The sequence below is a fragment of the Oncorhynchus kisutch genome, linkage group LG3 (genome assembly GCF_002021735.2).
Source record: "Oncorhynchus kisutch isolate 150728-3 linkage group LG3, Okis_V2, whole genome shotgun sequence".
NCBI lineage: Eukaryota > Metazoa > Chordata > Actinopteri > Salmoniformes > Salmonidae > Oncorhynchus > Oncorhynchus kisutch.
In genome coordinates, this window is record NC_034176.2 from 11198434 (window position 1) to 11212889 (window position 14456).

The following is a 14456-nucleotide window of genomic DNA, read 5'->3' on the forward strand; positions in this document are numbered from 1 at the left end:
GGGCAGAGGGTTGGTTGGGGGGGGGGGGGGCAGAGGGTTGGGGGGGGGATTTCAGCAGTGTCCACCTCCTTGGTAGGAACAGGCTTCATCGCTGTGTCACTACATCTTTGTGGAGTGTACCCCGTGCCACCCACACACACACACACACACACACACACACACACACACACACACACACAGACACACACATAACTCTTTCTTGCCATTTCAGATGCTGTTGGGGTGTTTTGTAGACATTAAATCAGCTGAAAGGAGCACAGTGTGTTCAAAGGTATTATACAACTTCAGGTAAAGGCTAGAGAATAATGCAGACAAAAAAATAATATATCCATTGTAATGACCTCATATCAACAGGCCTACACGAATGCATCTGTCTCATGGATTTTCTCTATATACACTATCTATACGGACACCCCTTCAAATTTGTGGATTCGGCTATTTCAGCCCCACCCATTGCTGACAGGTGTATAAAATCGAGCACACAGCCATGCAATCTCCATAGACAAACATTGGCAGTAGAATGGCCTTACTGGAGAGCTCAGTGACTTTCAACGTGGCATCGTCATAGGATGCCACCTTTCTTACAAGTTAGTTTGTCAGATTTCTGCCCTGCTAAATATTCCCCGATCAACTGGAAGTGCTGTTATTATGAAGTGGAAACTTCTAGGAGCAACAACTGCTCAGCTGCGAAGTGGTAGTCCACAAAAGCTCACAGAACGGGACTGTCCTCGGTTGCAACACTCACTACTGAGTTCCAAACCACCCTCTGCAATGTCAGCACAAGAACTGTTTGTCGGGAGCTTCATGAAATGGGTTTCCATGACTGAGCAGCCGCACACAAGCCTAAGATCACCATGCGCAATGCCAAGCGTCGACTGGAGTGGTGTAAAGTTCGCCACCATTGGACTCTTTGGCAGTGGAAACGCGTTCTCTCACACTTCACCATCTTGCTGTCCGACAGATAAATCTGAGTTTGGCGGATGTCAGGAGAATGCTACTGGCCCGAATGCATAGTGCCAACTGTAAAGTTTGGTGGAGTAGGAATAATGGTCTGGGGCCCCTTAGTTTCAGCGAAGGGAAATAGTAATGCTACAACATGCAATGACATTATAGATGATTCTGTGCTTCCATGTTTGTGGAATAAGTTTGGGAAAGGCCATTTCCTGTTTCAGCAAGACAATGCGCCTGTGCACAAAGCGAGGTCCATACAGAAATGGTTTGTCGAGATCGGTGTGGAATAACTTGACTGGACTGCACAGAGCCCTGACCTCAACCCCATCGAACACCTTTAGGATGAATTGGAACGCCGATTACGAGCTAGTCCTAATTGCCCAACATCAGTGCCCGACCTCACTAATGGTCTTGTGGCTGAATGGAAGCAAGGTCCTTCAGCAATGTTCCAACATCTAGTGGAAAGCCTTCCCAGAAGAGTGGAGGCTGTTATAGTGGCAAGGGGGGGGGGGCAACTTCATATTAAAGCCCATGATTTTGGAATGAGGTGCCCACACACTTTTGGTCATGTAGTGTATCTTCTACTGTATAGTTTACCATATCACTCTTGCGTCCCCATTTCACCCCCCAACACAACCTGAGCCCTTCATGTCTGCTCGCCAGAACTAACCCCAAGCAACACTGTCACCAATGAGAGATTTATTAGAATCACTTAGCTTGAAGTCAGTTGAAACCCCATAACTCTCTAATTAATATCTCTATTTGCATATCCATTAGCACCTTTCCCAGTGTGTGTAGAAATCGGTGTTAATGAGCATTGATGATGATGCCGATGTCAATATTCCCAGATTTGTCTCGCTCAACCTGTGAGAGGTGGGGAGGGAATTAGTGAGGAGTGTTAAGGTACTTGACACTAATGGAATGCTGAGCCAATTGTGAGTGTGACACACAACATGGCCTTCTCACTGGAGGTTGTCACACAGCATGAGATTAGCAGAGAGAGGGAGAGAGAGAGAGAGAGAGAGAGAGAGAGAGAGACCATGGTAACATCAAACTACAGTGGGGCAAAAAAGTATTTAGTCAGCCACCAATTGTGCAAGTTCTCCCACTTAAAAAGACGAGAGAGGCCTGTAATTTTCATCATAGGTACAATTCAACTGTGACAGACAAAATGAGAAAAACAATCCAGAAAATCACATTGTAGGATTTTTTTTATGAATTTATTTGCAAATTATGGTGGAAAATAAGTATTTGGTCAATAACCAAAGTTTATCTCAATACTTTGTTATATACCCTTTGTTGGCAATGAAGAGGTCAAACGTTTTCTGTAAGTCTTCACAAGGTTTTCACACACTGTTGCTGGTATTTTGGCCCATTCCTCCATGCAGATCTCCTCTAGAGCAGTGATGTTTTGGGGCTGTTGCTGGGCAACACAGACTTTCAAAGATTTTCTATGGGGTTGAGATCTGGAGACTGGCTAGACCACTCCAAGACCTTGAAATGCTTCTTACGAAGCCACTCCTTCGTTGCCCGGGAGGTGTGTTTGGGATCATTGTCATGCTGAAAGACCCAGCCATGTTTCGTCTTCAATGCCCTTGCTGATGGAAGGAGGTTTTCACTCAAAATCTCACGATACATGGCCCCATTCATTCTTTCCTTTACACGGATCAGTCGTCCTGGTCTCTTTGCAGAAAACAGCCCCAAAGCATGATGTTTCCACCCCCATGCTTCACAGTAGGTATGGTGTTCTTTGGATGCAACTCAGCATTCTTTGTCCTCCAAACACGACGAGTTGAGTTTTTACCAAAAAGTTATATTTTGGTTTCATCTAACCATATGACATTCTCCCAATCTTCTTCTGGATCATCCAAATGCTCTCTAGCAAACTTCAGACAGGCCTGGACATGTACTGGCTTAAACAGGGGGACACGTCTGGCACTGCAGGATTTGTGTCCCTGGCGGCGTAGTGTGTTACTGATGGTAGGCTTTGTTACTTTGGTCCCAGCTCTCTGCAGGTCATTCACTTGGTCCCCCCATGTGGTTCTGGAATTTTGCTCACCGTTCTTGTGATCATTTTGACCCCACGGGGTGAGATCTTGCGTGGAGCCCCAGATCGAGTGGTCTTGTATGTCTTCCATTTCCTAATAATTGCTCCCACAGTTGATTTCTTCAAACCAAGCTGCTTACCAATTGCAGATTCAGTCTTCCCAGCCTGGTGCAGGTCTACAATTTTGTTTCTGGTGTCCTTTGACAGCTCTTTGGTCTTGGCCATAGTGGAGTTTGGAGTGTGACTGTTTGAGGTTGTGGACAGGTGTCTTTTATACTGATAACAAGTTCAAACAGTTGCCATTAATACAGGTAACGAGTGGAGGACAGAGGAGCCTCTTAAAGAAGAAGTTACAGGTCTGTGAGAGCCAGAAATCTTGCTTGTTTGTAGGTGACCAAATACTTATTTTCCACCATAATTTGCAAATAAATTCATTAAAGATCCTACAATGTGATTTTCTGGATTTTCTTTTCTCATTTTGTCTGTCATAGTTGAAGTGTACCTATGGTGACAATTACAGGCCTCTCTCATCTTTTTAAGTGGAAGAACTTGCACAATTGGTGGCTGACTAAATACTTTTTTTGCCCCACTGTATATGACCATGGTAACATCAAACTATATGATCATGCTAACATCAAACTATATGACCATGCTAACATCAACCTATATGACCATGCTAACATCAACCTAATGACCATGTAAACATCAAACTATGTGACCATGCTAACATCAAACTATGTGACCATGCTAACATCGAAACTATGTGACCATGCTAACATCAAACTATATGACCATGCTAACATCAAACTATATGACCATGGTATCATCAAACTATATGACCATGGTATCATCAAACTATATGACCATGGTAACATCAAACTATATGACAATACTCCATACCTCAAGTAGTAATATCTGAAGTCGTAATTCCTCTCTGCTGTAACAGACTACACAAGCTTCCCTATGGTTATGTCTACTGCCCATCAAGGAAACATGGGTAAAGTAAGAGATGAAATAAGAAAGAAAACAGGCCTCAAACACAGGCACACAACATTGGGTGCACTCAGGTCCGTTTCTGACCTGATATAGAAATACATAGAAATTATATTTCCATTGGGCTTCCGAGTGGCGCTGCGGTCTAAGCCACTGCATCTCAGTGCTAGAGGCGCCACTACAGACACCCTGGTTCGAGTACATCACAACCGGTCGTGATTGGGAGTCTCATAGGGCGGCGCACAATTGGCCCAGCGTCGTCCGGGGTAGGCCGTCATTGTAAATAAGAATATGTTCTTAACTGACTTGCCTAGTTAAATAAAGGTTACATTTAAAAATAATAATGACATCTAGTCATTTGTTATTCCTAGGGTTTGTCATCAACACTGGAGACCTTCCAGAGAACACTGTCCGAGAGCAGGCTGACCTTCCAGAGATGGGCACTAGCTAGCTCCCACCCTGGTTAGGACTGAGCTGAGGAGGGGAGACTGGAGCGGTGGCAGCCCAGTTGTCTGCTAGAAGCTAGTTAATTTAAAACCCTGCAAGTCAGCAGAACATAACAAACCAAGGCTGTTGTTTTATTCATCACTGCAGCAAACTATGTGGCCTGGAGAATGGGGCCCAGCACTACTGTAAGTAGGCCTATGAGTCTCAATGAAACACTTTGCCTGCTAAGGCTATATTGTGTATATGGCATCTTTGTGGGTTCACACATAAGCTCATTTTGAAGGTAAAGCCTACTGAGCACTGCAACTTAGGGTCGTTTCTAGAGTTATAATGAGAGAGGTGTCCCACTGGGCACACTGCGTCATTTCACGTGGATAATTGCGTAATATTTGGTTGTTTATTAACCCACAAAAAAAAACTGCCAAAAGTTTGTTCAATTTCCAATGTGTTATCACTGTGCTTTCAAACATCTAAAAGCACATCCAAATTGCAATGGAAAAACAATTACATTGTCTGTTAAATTGTCACCCAAATGTCTATCACTGCACATTTACCCATTTAAAAGCATAGCAAAGTTTAAATGGGAATACAATGTAAGGTTTTATTTTTTATTTATACATGATATTCATGTGATGTCACTGTGCTTCATCTAATAGCAGAACCAAATGACCTGGATTACAGTTGAGATTACATTAAAAGTACACGGTGCAAGTGATCAATGCTGTTTGAGATCCTTCACAGATTATTACAGCCATTGTGAAGATCTCCGCAGACCTGCGATGACCTAGGCATTCTGTCTTGAACATGCCTGCTGTGTATGCTTACGTGTGAAGACATGTATAGATAGAGTAACCCATGGATCTGTTACTCATGTTAAGGTTGAATATACATTAGCATCAATGATGATTGATTACGTACGGTCACATTTCATTTGCTCTGTTAAACCTACCCTTTGGAATGTTTTCGATAACAACAGTGAATCTATTTAGTTTTTAAGTGGAAATCTCTCACCAATCATTCTCACAAGATAGCACACTAATAGTCAATTACAAATATCATAGCTAAACTTTCACCTCAAAACAACAGTTTACATTTATGACTTTAAAAAATGTATTTTCCATGCACTGTAGATTCCACGTCACAATACGTTGGCAGATTACATTGAAACAACGTTGATTTCAACCAGTTTTTGCCCACTGGGTTGGTAAGTGCTATTCTAGAGATACAGACACAGAATCCACTCGTATTGCCAATCCAAATCATTCTCTGAAAGACTTATTATATTTTTTATAGCCCCCACTCACACTTCAAGTCAATGACAACAACAAAAAACTTATCCAAACGTAAATGCCAAGCACCTTCACACAGAAGCCGCGCATTACTATTCAGAGCATAAATCAGCCCTCAGATCATTTTCCAGAGACACTAAATATAGATTAATAAGCATTACACAAGGCCACGTTGTTCTCTTAATTTTCTCTTTAATAATTTATGGGATAATGATATAATGTGGATGAGCCCACAAATGTAAAAAAAATAACCGGATACTGTACTCATGCCCTCATTTCAGAGGATTTCAAGAGCAGTTGTCTACACATATGAGCTGGAAAATTGCATCTGAAATTCCAATCTGCTGGGAATCTCTCACACTTGTTTGCATTTACCTTGATATTCCCCAACCAACATTTATCAGTTAAATGGAAGACTTTGATGTGGGGTCCAGTCATTTCTAGATGAATGGTCTGTACATACACTTCTGTGCTTTTATCAAGCCACTCTTGGAGGACAATTGAACTTGGATGACAAAAAACGCTTCCTATGGCTAAATATCCTCTCCACTTCAATGACAAATGACTCAAAAAAGTTGAATAAAACCAACCCTATCTTTACATGTGGATCTATTTGATACTGAGAGAAAGATGCATGCATTTATATTCTCCAACTTATTCCCCAAATGTCAGACAGTAGAAGTCCTTTCACTAATTGTGCAGAAGCACATCATGCACATGATCCCTCTGGGTCCAGTCCACCAGCACTAATCCCTTTTCCTCATGTCTTGGTCCCTCTGGGTCCAGTCCACCAGTACTAATCCCTTTTCCTCAGGACTTGGTCCCTCTGGGTCCAGTCCACTAGTATGAATCCCTTTTCCTCAGGTCTTGGTCCCCCTGGGTCCAGTCCACCAGTACTAATCCCTTTTCCTCAGGACTTGGTCCCTCTGGGTCCAGTCCACTAGTATGAATCCATTTTCCTCAGGTCTTGGTCCCTCTGGGTCCAGTCCACCAGTACTAATCCCTTTTCCTCAGGACTTGGTCCCTCTCTGCTCTATTGCAAAGGACCCAGGAATCCCCAAACACCCATTCCCCTTTCTACATGTTACCCATTTGCTCCTGAGAGAAAGATAGACGCATTTATATTCTCCAACATTTTCTCCAAATGTCGGACAGTGGTCCCTCTCTGCTCCACTGCAAATGACCCAGGGCCTGCTGAACTTTGTGCCAAGTTACCTAAACCCTATGCTACAAGGCCAACAAATGGTTCCTTGTTCCGTTATTCTTTTTTTTACTTTTGAGAAGGAGAACAAACACCATAACTGAAATAAATGTTCTGCTCTCTCGGCTCCCCAAACAGTCACACTAATTATCTAATTAAGGAGAATTAGGAGAACCGAACTGCTCGATTCAAACATTTAATCAGCAAACTGAATAGAACCCTAGTTTTTGTCTGATGGAGGGGTACCAAGGATGGCTGCCATGTCTCTCTCTCCCAAGAGGTAGTTTCATACATCTTTAAAGAGTCCTTACATATCAAAGCCAAAACACATCCATCTTGTCCATCTTGTCTACTATAAGCCTTGTGGTATATATTTTTTATTTAATTTTAGTCATTTAGCAGACTTACAGTATGCATATATTTTAATCTGTTTTTTTTTCCCCCTATTACCTTTCTATAGTTTAAAGCATTGCTGAATATTTTCAACAGCTCACTGGAACTACAGTACCTTTTCATGGCACTGTGCTGCAGCATTTACAAGCTTCAGGTCTATCACAGCAACTACAGTGCTGAACGCATTACAGTATTCATTCAAATAATTGCGTAGGAATGAGCTGTATGTGTCTGAATGTGACGTGAATCAACAAAAGATTATGGGAACATCTCTTGTGTATACATATGACATTCGGATGAACATTTGTGCAAATGTATACATGTTTTTCTTTTGAAGATGGAAATGTAATCCTTGAATGATTAAAATCCTGCGGCGAGTATTCCATTTTAAAGATGTTAATGGGGTGAATCTATTGTATGAGCCTGCATAAGTACTCCACTCTCAAGTGGTGACATTTGAAGACAATGGGTGCTACTACCGTACTGGTTGCTCAGTTGTCACAGGCCCGCACCGGGCCTCAGAAAAAGACTGGGGTTTGCTCAAACACAATTACACAAGAAAAGCTGCATTGAGAATCCTCTAATGGACCATCTGCTTAAAGAGATTACCTTTCCTGGGGAAATCACCTTACACGAAGTGAAGTCAGTTGGTTTCCCTGCAGGGAGCGTCAAACAAAGCCCAGCAGACCTTCCCAGACATGATCAATCAAAACGATGACATCCCATATGCATATTTCAACAGTTTGCGTGTTTGCACTGTAGATACCGTATTGATCATGCATTGACTTTATCTACCTTAGTCTAGTTTCACCAAAAGCAGCAAAGGAGGACTTGTGAGTGTATTTAACTCCAAAACTGTGATCGGACAAGCTATAATGAGTGTTTTGTGCTTAGCGATACTGTCAAATCCTCGTCATGCCCATGCTCTTCTGAACCCCTCTGGTGTACTGGGGACACTGTGCTCTATTTGGACCATCACATCTGACGGGGTATCTAAGAACACGGTGCAAAGATGTCTGAAGATACTACAAAAATGCTAGTCGAATCATAGCTGTCATACAGTGCTAGTTCTGTCATGAAACACCCCTGCCACGTGCCTGTTAAGACAGTACAGGCACACATAATTAATCGTTTGAGAGCTGTTCTCTCTTCGTCTTATCTACTTCCAAAGCAGAATATTCAAATGAATACAACTCATCAAGTGTTTCTCAAAGAATCACACTATTCACAGACATATCTGTGGAGAACATACAAATCATGTATTCATGCCGGCCATAGTACCCTCCCTTTACAGCTAGACATGCTCCTTCACAGTAGCTAAGCTCTTCGTAATGTGAGTGGAGCGAGACACATTTGGTATGTAAGGCAGGGGAGAGATAACAGAGAATTCTGTGAATTCCGAGTTCTGTGTTCTTGAGAAACTGTCAGCTTCACCACTGGTGGAGAAGGGTCCTTCCAGATTCTCTCCAAAACTGACAGCATATATGGAGTACCTTGAAACATTTTGCCTGAGTGTTTGCAATCCGTCTTTCTCAAGCCGTCTGTCATGTCAGTGAGAAATAAGTTTACATTATGTGTCACGCCCTAACCTTAGATATCTCTGTTTTTCTATATATTTTGGTTAGGTCAGGGTGTGACTAGGGTGAATACTATAGTTTTTGTATGTCTATGGTTTTTGTATGTCTAGGACTTTTTGTATGTCTATGTTGACCTGATATGGTTCCCAATCAGAGACAACTGTTTATCGTTGTCTCTGATTGGGGATCATATTTAGGTAGCCATTTTCCTCATTTGTGTTGTGGGATCTTGTCTAGATTTAGTTGCCTGAGTGCACAACAGTAGCTTCACGTTTCGTTTGGTTGTTTGTTGTTTTTGTTCAGTGAGTTTCGGTTTATTAAAATGATGTGGAACTCTACTCACGCTGCACCTTGGTCTCATGAAATATGAAATATGTTTGCAGTATGATTCTCTATTAAATACGTTTACAGTATAATTCTCTATTAAATACGTTTATAGTATAATTCTCTATTAAATACGTTTATAGTATGATTCTCTATTAAATACATTTATAGTATGATTCTCTATGAAATACGATTACAGTATGATTCTCTATGAAATACGATTACAGTATGATTCTCTTTGAAAGGGTTTTGTTCAAGACCGGTATTCAACTAGTCAACACATTTTTAAGTCCTTGATAAGTTCTGCACCACCTGTGGATTCCAAAGCCGAAGACTGAAAAACACTGCCTTCAAACATAAAGCAATTCCCCTGTGGTATTATCTCAACTGTGTTTTCACCAGACTCATTTTGGATTATTCTAAATGATAAATAATAAAACCATGGCCAACAAATGTTTTATTTATTTAACCTTTATTTAACCAGGAAAAGCACATTGAGACACAGAGTCTCTTTTTCAAGGGAGACCACGCCAAGAAGGCAGCAACAATCAGTACATGACATAATTAAAACATACAACAATACAACACAACATGATCCAGCCTAAAAAAAGCATTTACACTCCTCTGTAACAGTCTCCCATCAATATATAAACTTCATAAACAAAGCAATCTCCTGTATGTAACTATTGCACTAAATTGCATTAGATACTAATGTATAGCATACGGTACATACCCACATGAAATAATACTATAGTATACTATGGTATAAAAACTGTAGTTTTCACTGTAGTGTTTTTGCTGACTTTACTGTAGAATTCACTGCAGTGTTTTTTCTGACTTTACTGTAGTATTCACTGTAGTGTTTTTGCTGACTAAAGTATCTTTGACATAGAAGTGGAGGCTTTCCCCTTGAGAAAACCTACTAGAGAAATGCTAAAAGAGTACATGTTCCATAACCTATAGATAGATTCTATAGATTTCTTTCTATAACCTGTAGGTAGGTAGGACTGGGGTCTGAACGGAGAGTTTAGAGCTTCTGCTCTTTTCTATAACCTGCAGAGACGAGACAACGAACTTTGAGACTGGTACAGACATCTTAGAGCTTCATGCCCTCTTCTATTCCTCTTGTCCATGTATCAGTTTGGTGGAGGTCAGGATTGGCAAGGCACAGGGGGAGGGGAGGGGGTGGTGGAGTTCTCCATACTTTTTTAAAATGTTTTTTTTTTTTACTTGATTTGATAAAAACAAACTTGAATGGTTTTAAAGTGCAGTAAAATCTGTGTTTATGTTGTTAAAATATCCGCTTCTATTGCAGTGCCTATCAGCAGGAATAAGAGTGGATAAAATCACAATATAATGCACCAGATATCCTCTCTAAAATGGGGTTAAAAGTGGTTTAAAAGTGATAGAAATGCTAAGAAGCACAGAGGATGGTTAGCTTGTTCCTCCCGAATCATGGGTTTCAGAGATGGATTGTCCACCGACTTGAGGGTAAACCTGCGCCGCAGGACAGCCATCCTCTCTTCTACTGTTCTCAGTCCTGAAAGGTCATGTATGTAGTGTGTGTTTGTGTACGTGGGGAGTCTGTATGCCATCTTGATGCAAAGGTTTTGAATGGTCCGAAGTTTTCTGACATCAGAACTCCCCACGTTACAGCAGGCTGGTGAAGCATACTTGGATGTAGCTCTGGTACACTCTGACGGCTGTTCCAGGTGTGGCTCCTCCTTCTATTCTGCAAAGTAGCTTTAGGTTGTTCAGTCTTATGCTACCCACTTTCTCCAGGTACTCTATGTGGGGACACCAGAACATGTTTTCTTGAAATGTGTCCCCAAGGAACTTAGCCGTTGGGGTCGTCTGCAGTGCCTGTCCATACAGTTTAAGGTGCACTTGCTTAGTTCTTTTGTGGTTTCTGGAGAGGAGGACGCACTGGGTCTTCAGCGGTGTTGAGCTTGACCTGCCACAGATTGGCCGAGTGCTCGATCACTGTTATGCTCCTCTGTAGCTTTTTTCCAGCAGTGGGTAAAGTTTTTGGAGGAGGCCTAATAACAGATATGGTCTGCAAACTGGGCCACTTGTCCCTCTCTTGGGTAATAAATAACACAGACGTACATTAAAAACAGTAGTGGACTAAGGGCGGAGCCTTGGGGTACTCCCTCCTCTGGAGAGAACCTGAATAATGGGGTTCTCCCACCATTACTGCTATCTCCCGCTGATTTAAAAAGCTATTTAAAAGACTGACCATCTGAGTGACGAGTTGTATCCTATAGATGAGCCCATTTTCAATGTCGAAGAAGACAGTCAACATCACCTCTTTTTTGTTTAACCCTCTTCGTACATCTTCAGCCAGCCTCAGGATATTGTCGGTAGTTGATTACGTCTTCCTGAAGCCGGCCTGATGTACACTCCGATGTTGTCGAAGTGCCTCTGGAGCCGGCCGGCCAGGAGGGGGAACACAATATATGGTCTACTTGGCAAGTAGCTTTCTCAGTTGTGGGTGACACAAATTGGTATAAAGGGGAGGGGAATGGGCAGGATATAAGAAAATTAAAAACTGTAGTATTTACTATAGTTTACTATAGTACAAGTCTCTCACCGTTGCCGCTTGCTCTATACCACCTACTGCCCCCAGCTGTGCCCTGGACAACATATGTAAATTGATTGCCACCCATCTATCTTCAGAGCTCGTGCTGTTAGGTGACCTAAACTGGGACAACCGTAACAACCCAGCCATCCTACAATCTAAGCTTCATGCCATCAATCTCACACAAATGATCAATGAACCTACCAGGTACAACCCCAAATCCATAAACACAGGCCCCCTAATAGATATCATCCTAAACAACCTGCCCTCCAAATATACCTCTGCTGTCTTCAACCAGGATCTCAGCGATCACTGCCTCATTGCTTGTATCCGTAATGAAGCTGCGGTCATATGACCACCCCTCATCACTGTCAAATGCTCCCTAAAACACTTCAGCGAGCAGGCCTTTCTAATTGACTTGGCCCGAGTATCCTGGAAGGATATTGACCTCATTCCTTCAGAAGAAGATGCCTGTTATTCTTTAAAAGTGCTTTCCTCACAATCTTAAATAAGCATACCCCATTCAACAAAATTAGAACCAGGAACAGATATAGCCCATGGTTCACTCCAGACCTGACTGCACTTGACCAGCACAAAAACATCCTGTGGCGTACTGCATTTGCATCGAATAGTCCCCGCAATATGCAACTTTTCAGGGAAGTTAGGAACCGACATACACAGGCAGTTAGGAAAGCAAAGGCTAGCTTTTTAAAACAGAAATTTGCATCCTGTAGCACAAACTCCTAAAATTTCTGCGACACTGTAAAGTCCATGGAGAATAAGAGCACCTCCTCCCAGCTGCCAACTGCACTGAGGCTAGGAAACACTGTCACCAATGATAAATCCACAATAATTGAGAATTTCAATAAGCATTTTTCTACGGCTGGCCATGCTTTCCACCTGGCCACCCATACCCTTGTCAACAGCCCTGCAACCCCCACCGCAACTTTCCCAAGCCTCCCCCATTTCTCCTTCCCACAAATCCAGATAACTGATGTTCTGAAAAAGCTGCTAAATCTGGACCCCTACAAATCAGCTGGGCTAGACAATCTGGACCCTCTCTTTCTTAAATTATCAGCCAAAATTGTTGCAACCCCTATTATTAACCTGTTCAATCTCTCTTTCGTATCGTCTGACGTCCCCAAAGATTGGAAAGCTGCCACGGTCATCCCCCTCTTCAAAGGGGGAGAGACTCTAGACCCAAACTGCTACAGACCTATATCTATCCTGCCTTTCTAATGTCTTCGAAAGCCAAGCTAACAAACAGATCACCGACCATTTTGAATCTCACCGTACCTTCTCTGCTATGCAATCTGGTTTCCGAGCTGGTCATGGGTGCATCTCAGCCACGCTCAAGGTCCTAAACGATAGCATAACCGCCATCGATAAGAGACAATACTGTGCAGCTGTATTCATCGACCTGGCCAAGACTTTCAAAATTGTCAATCACCACATTCTTATCGGCAGACTCAACAGCCTTGGTCTCTCAAATGACTGCCTCGCCTGGTTCACCAACTACTTCTCAGACAGAGTTCAGTGTGTCAAATCGGAGGGCCTGTTGTCCGGACCTCTGGCAGTCGCTATGGGGGTGCCACAGGGGTCAATTCTCGGGCCGACTCTTTTCTCTGTATAGATCAATGATGTAGGGTAGCCTAGTGGTTAGAGTGTTGGACTAGTAACCGGAAGGTTGCAAGTTCAAACCCCCGAGCTGACAAGGTACAAATCTGTCGTTCTGCCCCTGAACAGGCAGTTAACCCACTGTTCCTAGGCCGTCATTGAAAATAAGAATTTGTTCTTAACTGACTTGCCTAGTTAAATAAAGGTAAAAAAAAATATTTAAAAAATGTCACTCTGGACACTGTGTTAACTAACCTCCAGACGAGCTTCAATGCCATACAACTCTCCTTCTGTGGCCTCCAACTGCTCTTAAATGCAAGTAAAACTAAAGGCATGCTCTTCAACCGATCACTGCCCACTACTCTGGATGGTTCTGACTTAGAATATGTGGACAACTACAAATGCCTAGGTGTCTGATTAGACTGTAAACTCTCTCTCCAGGCTCACAGTAAGCATCTCCAATCCAAAATGAAATCTAGAATCGGCTTCCTATTTCACAACAAAGCATCCTTCACGCATCCTGCCAAACATACCCTCGTAAATCTGACTATCCTACCGATCCTTGACTTTGGCGATGTAATTTACAAAATAGCCTCCAACACTCTACTCAGCAAATTGGATGCAGTCTATCACAGTGCCATCCGTTTTGTAACCAAAGCCCAATATACTACCCACCACTGCGACCTGTGTGCTCTCGTCGGCTGGCCCTTGCTTCATATTCGTCGACAAACCCACTGGCTCCAGGTCAACTATAAGTCTTTGCTAGGTAAAGCCCCACCTTATCTCAGCTCACTGGTCACGATAACAACACCCACCAGCATGCGCTCCAGCAGGTATATTTCACTGGTCACCCCCAAAGCCAATTCCTACTTTGGCAGCCTTTTCTTCCAGTTCTCTGCTGCCAATGACTGTAACACGCTGCCAAAATCACTGAAGCTGGAGACTCATATCTCCCTCACTAACTTTAAGCATCAGCTGTCAGACCAGATTACATATCATTGCCCATCTGTAAATAGCCCACCCAACTACCTCATCT

The 14456-nt window shown here is 42.6% G+C and overlaps 1 protein-coding gene and 1 non-coding gene across 3 annotated transcripts in view; both read right to left on the bottom strand.

Annotated features, from left to right (window-relative positions):
* LOC109871657 (glutamate receptor ionotropic, delta-2) overlaps positions 1 to 14456 on the bottom strand; it is a 623084-nt gene that overhangs the window by 547549 nt on the left and 61079 nt on the right. The gene's annotated exons all lie outside the window — the stretch shown is intronic.
* LOC116371924 (U7 small nuclear RNA) lies at positions 10119 to 10175 on the bottom strand. The gene has a single exon (XR_004209074.1). It is a non-coding gene; the product is annotated as a U7 small nuclear RNA (small nuclear RNA).